Source organism: Python bivittatus, unplaced genomic scaffold, assembly GCF_059951505.1.
Source record: "Python bivittatus isolate LINGU-HERP-01145 unplaced genomic scaffold, Pbiv_v1 ctg000700_np1212, whole genome shotgun sequence".
Classification (NCBI taxonomy): Eukaryota; Metazoa; Chordata; class Lepidosauria; order Squamata; family Pythonidae; genus Python; species Python bivittatus.
In genome coordinates, this window is record NW_028277098.1 from 8,455,728 (window position 1) to 8,462,693 (window position 6,966).

The 6,966-nt window shown below is 38.3% G+C and overlaps 1 long non-coding RNA gene across 1 annotated transcript in view; it reads right to left on the reverse strand.

Moving 5' to 3' along the window:
- Nucleotides 1-2,053: 2,053 nt before the first annotated feature.
- Nucleotides 2,054-6,966, reverse strand: part of LOC148214127 (uncharacterized) — a 36,029-nt gene continuing 31,116 nt past the window's right edge. Inside the window, exon 3 of the long non-coding RNA XR_015798582.1 lies at nucleotides 2,054-2,680. This is a non-coding gene — a long non-coding RNA (uncharacterized LOC148214127). The remainder of the gene's footprint in view (nucleotides 2,681-6,966) is intronic.

The following is a 6,966-nucleotide window of genomic DNA, read 5'->3' on the forward strand; positions in this document are numbered from 1 at the left end:
TTTTTTCCCCTCTCTGGCAAGAGCAAGACTATAGAGCAATGTTTCTCAACCTAGGCAACTGGAAGATGGGTGGACTTCAGTTCCCAGATTTCCCCAGCCAGCTGGGGAAATCTGGGAATTGAAGTCCACCCATCTTCCAGTTGCCTAGGTTGAGAAACACTGCTATACAGGGTGATCCTGCTGTCATTCAGTAAAGTTCAAATTAAGGGGACAGAATGCTACCCCACTGTAAGCCTTATTATGCTGGAGAAACATCAGGTGATGTTCTCCAATCAACACAATAGTGAGAGATCAATCTTTGTTACTGTTTTTTGTCATTCTGAAACCTGAAGAGCAGACACCCTTATGACCTAAGGGGTGGACATCAGCTGTTTGGATGGAGCAGCTGGTTGCAAAACTATTGCTGGTGAAACAATTTGCTTCCCTTATTCATAGAAATGAGCCAGCAATGTTTAGGGAGAAGCTGGTTCTAGTTTCTTTATTTTTCCATTACTGAGCTGACTTTTCTGTGACCTTTCTTTCTCATGTAAATTCAGCTTCTGTATCAACTCTTCTTTTATTTGATTAAACAAGGTTTACAATTATCACTTTGGAGGTTGATTTTCAGCCTGATAGGCTGTTAAGGCAATTGGGTATAGACTAATGCTTTCCCCCGAGTTTGGGAGACAAGGCATGTTCTTGTCGTTTGCTGGTGTTGTAAATGTATATTACACACCAAGCTGCAGTCGACCTATATCCACAAAGAAGATATGTTGTTTTGTTACGTACACAAAGAATCCAATACCTGTAACCCCTCCTTTCGCTGGAGTTTTGTTTTTTTTTAACAGCAGAAGAAGCTTGCTTCCCCCAGCAGAAAAGCTGGGGAAGGAATTGGGATAACTAAGTGTTAAGTTTAAGGTTCTTTATTTCTCTGTACAAATTAAGAAATTGTGTTTTATGTCAGACTTGGAGCATACCTCAAGGTGTACATGAGGATTCTCTTTCTTTCAGATCTATTGTGATCTATAATATGAATTTGGAATACTCTGCTCTCCTATACACAGACCAGTGGTATCTTGTGATCTACTAGGAATGTTTCATTTATTTTGTTAATTTTCTTTTTAATCAACCTACTGTTTTTCCCTAATCTGAATGGTTCTATAACATATCTTCTTCTATATCAATGTTGCATTTTGAGTATATAGAATGTTTTGGTTGGTGAAGATGACAAAACTTGCAGAAATGGCAAAATTGACCTGTCTGATTAGGGAGACGACGATAATTACATTCATTCATTATTAGAAACCCTTTACGGACTTTTTGCTGAAAATGGAAAAAAATGAATTTGTGATTTATGGGTTTGATGATTAGAATGGGTAAAATATGGAAAGAAGGGAGTTATGATATAATTTTAAAGAGAGAGGATAAAGTATAAATGCATTTATAACTGCTGTAAAGAAGATTGGAAGCTGCTCCTTTATATCTTTTTTTCCTTTTCCTTTTCTTTTCTATATCTTCTCTTTCTTCTTCTTCTTTTATCTATCCATCATCTTTTCTTTTTTTCCTAAGTTTGTATTGCTTCTGTTCTGTAAAAATTTCCTAATAAAAATTAATTAAAAAATGGAATATATAAAATGTTTTATATGTTGCCTTTCTTTAAGAACAAACTCTTATTTTGTTTGTGTCTTGTGAGATTGGTAGCATTATAGATTATTTTAAAATTTATCTTTACTTTTTAATCACCAGAAAATCAGTACAAGATGTGCAAGATCTCCCTCATATATGGGGGTGGGGGGTGGGATGTAAAATCAGGTGTGACTCACTTAACAACTGCATTGCTTAGCAAAGGAAGTTCTTCTCCCAACTGTGGTCATAAGTCGAGGACTACCTGTATGTATGTATGTATGTATGTATGTATGTATGTATGAATATATAAACCATCTATGTTCAGATCCAGGTATAAATACGGTTTGAGAATGCAATCCTATGCACACAGCATTATAAATAATAATGTGGTTTAGTGTGTTTTGCAAACTTAGACAACCGACTTGTTCAATAAAACATGTGACCAGAACTGGAGTTTATTTTTGAGGAAATACACATTGGATTGTTCTGCTGAAGAATACATGTACTTGTAAATAGATGGGAGGGAATTCAGCAGAAAGCAATTAAGGTTTTCAGAAATGATTACAAATGGAGGGGGGAAGAAGCCATAAATATTGCACATTTGTGAAATTGAATTGGCAAAATATAAACAATTCTTGAAAATACTAGCCAACTTTAAAATAGTCTTTCTCCATAAAAATAGAAGATCTTGTTTCATATAGTAAATTATAGCTGTTACAATAAATGTCTTCCTGAATGATTTCCGTAAATAATTTCCGTAAATAATCAATCATCTTTCCGAGAAATGCCTTCCAGACAAATGCTTTCTCGTTACAGATCCTATGAAGACAATGTCCTTGGCTTGGCAGATTTTCCTGGTTCTTTCTTCTTGAGAACAGCTTATTTTTTTCTCCATGATCTTTTCCCCCTCAGTTATAGTAAAAACTTGATTGATTGAGTCAAGACTTGCAGTCTCTCACTTTCCAAAATGCTTGAGAAATTTTCTTACAGACTTGAACAGTGATTCTTTGAGAATCAAGGCTACAAAGGGATATGGCTGAAAACCTGTTGATATGGTCTGCTTTGAAGGAGATTTCTATATAATAAACAGAAAATGGTTACTTACATGTTGGGTGCAATAGGAGTGAAAGCAGAGGTTGTGTTTACTGGCAAAAGAATGTGATACTAAAGTGCTGCTCTGTAAAAGAACACTCTTTGATCACCATTTCTGATAGTTTATTCAATCATTGTTGAGATCAAATGCTTTGGCACTTGGTAACTTAGCCCGGGCTCGACTACAATCTGATTTTTCCCAATATGGAGTCAATATTTCACCATGATTTTTTTTAATCAATAGGCCAGCCACTTACTCAGCATCAAAAAATAAGACAAAAGAGAGCATACATTAACATAACATATGTTGATGTATTTATGTTATAACATATGGCTGATTTATGTCTTTGTATGCAAATTAGAAAATTATTATTTTAATTTAAACAAATTCATTTTCTTCAGCATAATGGAGAAAGTAGTGACCTACAGGTCTCTACAATCTGTTGTCCCACTATTGAAAGACCACTCCTCTGCTTTCTCTCCTCAAAGTAAACTGAATTTGGAGAACAGTCTTTTAAAAGGACAATGGCTTCAAATAAAGGTTTATCTTTTGGAAAGATGCTTTTTTTTTTTTTTTTTTTGAATGGGAAGAATATAGCTATCAGATCAGGGCTGCTGAAATCCAAATGGCTACTAGGTGGCAGTAAAGAGTTAGAGTTTTCTGTATCTCTGCTGCCAGCTAGCGTTTTACAATTTATTTTTTATTTATATATATTTATATATATAAAATAGTAATAGTAATAATAAATAATCTTATTTATATATAATTTAGTTATTGTTTTACCATCTGATAGTCCAAAAGAAGAGAACTGTGTAAGAAACACTAGTACTTTACTTATCCAATTCTCTCAGACAGAACTCTGCTTAATTCTCTGCAGCCCACCAATATCATCAGCCTCCAACCTTTTGAAAAATCTCTTCCTGTAGGGTGTTACTGACAGCATATTGTGAGCCCTAATGAGCATAGAGAATGAGCAACAAACCAGGAACTTGCCTGACTTTTGTTACAAATTTAGTAGATGGTTCTAGATATCTCTGCCTCCGCAATATAAAGAATAATAATTCTTACAATGTAAGAATTATCACTTGATAATCCAGGTGAAATGCTTTGAAGACTGTAGATAAGTGTGAAATACTATTATAAAAGGCTCTTTTTGCTGCTTGTGATATCATTGCAAATAGTTCAATAAATATTGCCCCATTGCAAGGGTGGAAAGCAAGGTCTATGTTTGCATTCACTTTCATATGAATAGCTATAGTAACTGCATGTTGATTTGCATCAACATTTTAGTCACTAACCACAACTTCAGCCTATACCTTTGCTTTTTTAAAAACCAAACAACCTTTATTCTACTTGTATAGCAAATAATATAAACACTGCTCCTAAATGCCCCCCTGAACCTGGATAGGGGGCCCAAGACCACCACCAAGGCAACCACAACCTGATCCACATTACTGAGGGCCTAATTCACAGTGGGGATCATAGTAGATCTGGCTTTTGTCTTGGGGCAGTAGTGATATGATCTGGAACTGTAGAACATTATCATCAGTCCCTGGGTGTGGTCAAAATATTCCCTGTTAGCTTTGGGGTTCTCTTTGGCTACCCCCTGTGGCAGGGAGGAAAGATCTATTTGATCAATCTGGCCCAGGAGCCTGATGGATCCTGTCAAGTTTCAGAAGTAATTTGCGGGGTGTCCCTGAGGCTGTGTTTATGGTTTGACTGTTGCTACATGGAATGAGACGGCAATAGTAACCTTGCATCAGATCATGCCAATGCAGATTCTCTGTGTGCACAGATCCTAGAGGGACCCCTAGTTTTCAGAGGAACTCCAGAAGAGACACCTAAAGCATACCAACAGAGTTGGCATGCAATTGCAAGATCCTCTTGGATTCACAGTGCAGTTTGAAGAGCAGGTGGCAGTCATGGCCTGGAAGGCCTTTCCAGAAACCCCTCTTTTGCACCAATTGCTCTCATTCCTAGATCAAGAGCTCATAGTCACTCGTGCCTAGGCACCTCCCACTTGGACTATTACAATTCACTCTACATGGGGCTACCCTTGAAGAGCATTCAGAAGCTGCAGCTGGGCCAGAATGCAGTGGTTTGTGTACTTTCTGGCAAATAATGTGATGCCCACGTAACACTACTGCTTCACAAGCCACAGTGGCTCCCAGTAGCATTCTGTATGAAAGCCCCACTCCTTTTGCACCTGTGTTGTGACATCACCCACATCTCTAAAAGAGGCAGCATTTGCAACACAACAACAACAAAGCAACACTGTTTTGTCATTTTGACAAAAGCAGCAGGAGCCTACAGATCCCATGAAACAGGACCCTAATTTACTGTAAATTTTGATACAGATGTTATGCTAAAGTACTATGAATGTGCCCCCCCATAAAATAAAAATAAAAGAATATCTCAGTCCTCTTGTTTCTTCCTGCTGTATCTCTCCATATCCTCAATACAGCAAATCTTTTTAGTAGGGTTGGATTATACAGCATATATATGGAAGTTTCTGCATTATTGTCCATTCTTTCTGCATTTTATCCCTTGTCCCATGTCATTTCGTTCTATCTCACCTGGCAGCAATATATCTATCTAACAAAGTCTTAAAATGTCATTACTTGAAGCAGGGCTGTCTGCTGGGGGGAGGGGAAAAGGAATGTGTCAAAACAGTTGATGGCAGCAACAACTGTGCAAAGTCCCACCTACCCCCTGCAGCTGCCCCTGAGTTGAAGATGAGACTGTTAGGGCAAAAAGAGCAGTTCATTTCTATCATAGTTTAGTAAAGTACAGCAAAGAGGCGAGGGGAATAAGAAGTTAGGGGAAGGAAATAATCACTGACTTTGGGTGCCTTGCATCCCATTTGAGTTTCCTAGAACACTGGATTTTGAATGAGAATTAGCTAATGGCAAGACAAGACTAAAATATTCTGTTCTTCTTCTTTCTTTAAACCCGATGGCCCTGGCAGTGTCTTTTTAAAAATGGGAGTTTTGTTACAGAAAAACAGTTAGTAGGACTTGTTTGTGCTGCAATTAGAGAGATGTGAGGAGATGTGAGAACAGTTCATTGCTGAAAGCATTAGCTACAGCTTGGGAGCCCAGGTAACTGGTTAACCTCATGCTTGATCTTGGATTGTTGAGTTTTTGATCTTCTGAGTTTGCGTCTCCTTCTGCAGACATTTCCTTACCCAGCTAGGTAACATCACCAGTGCATGGGGCAGGGAAGTTGGTTGACTGTTTATATGTGGTTACTTGTCCTCCCAGCCTTGATTGGGTTATTGTTTCTTCCTTGAATGCCCCCATGCACTAATGATGTTCTCTAGCCTGGTAATGAAATGTCTGCAGGAAGAGAAGCAAACTCAGAGAACACCAAGAATCTAACAATTCAACCCTGAGTTACAAATATTCTCTACTGTGATCTCAGACTGCCTGGTATATTGACTCCTTGCTGCTATTGGATCGGGGACTTTGCCCTCTTGGCTTCACCCTTTGAAGTCTTGAATAGGACAACAGATGGTCCCATACAACATACAGGACCGTATACTATCTAACTGCATTTTAGAATGTGTCCTGTTTAAAATCAGATTTCCATGTGTCACTCTAGCTATTAGAAAGCCTTAGGAGAAATTGGACTGAAGCACTATACCTTTGCTATTCTTAGTCCCTAGCCACAATGTAGAGCTGGACATACAGTAAACCCTTTTGTTGGGAAAAGCAGAGGAAATGTTTCACTTCCCATTCCTTCTTTCATAGCGTGGCATGTCTATAGCAGTGAGGACAAGAATGGTGGACCTGCAGGTTGGGCCTTATCAGTTTCCCTCCTTTTTGCAGCCCCCAGATCATGCCTCTGAATTTGGGTAGTAAAGTACAAAATTGGATAGCATGTTGTTTCAGGATTTTTTGTGGGGGAAAAAAAGACTTATTTAATTACTTCCCATCCTTGGAGAAAGGGCCAAAATTCAGGCACTGCTATTTGGGCCATGGTAACATGTCACTATTTTGCCCTCTGCACTTCTCAGAGGACGTTTTTAAAGGATTTCCAGCTGCAGAAGTTTTGCTTGTCCCTTTGAGCAGATACATATAATCTTTCTGCATTTTTGAGGCATGCAGATAGATTTTCTCCCATTTGGTCTTTGTCTTTTGTCATGTTTCTTCATTCCTTGTCTGTGAGTCACTGATCAAAGGTAGGTAGTGAGCCATTTCCTCAAGCCAGCTTTCAACTCCTCTCCCATGCTATGGTGCTATCGGAAATGCAGTTACCTGGCAACA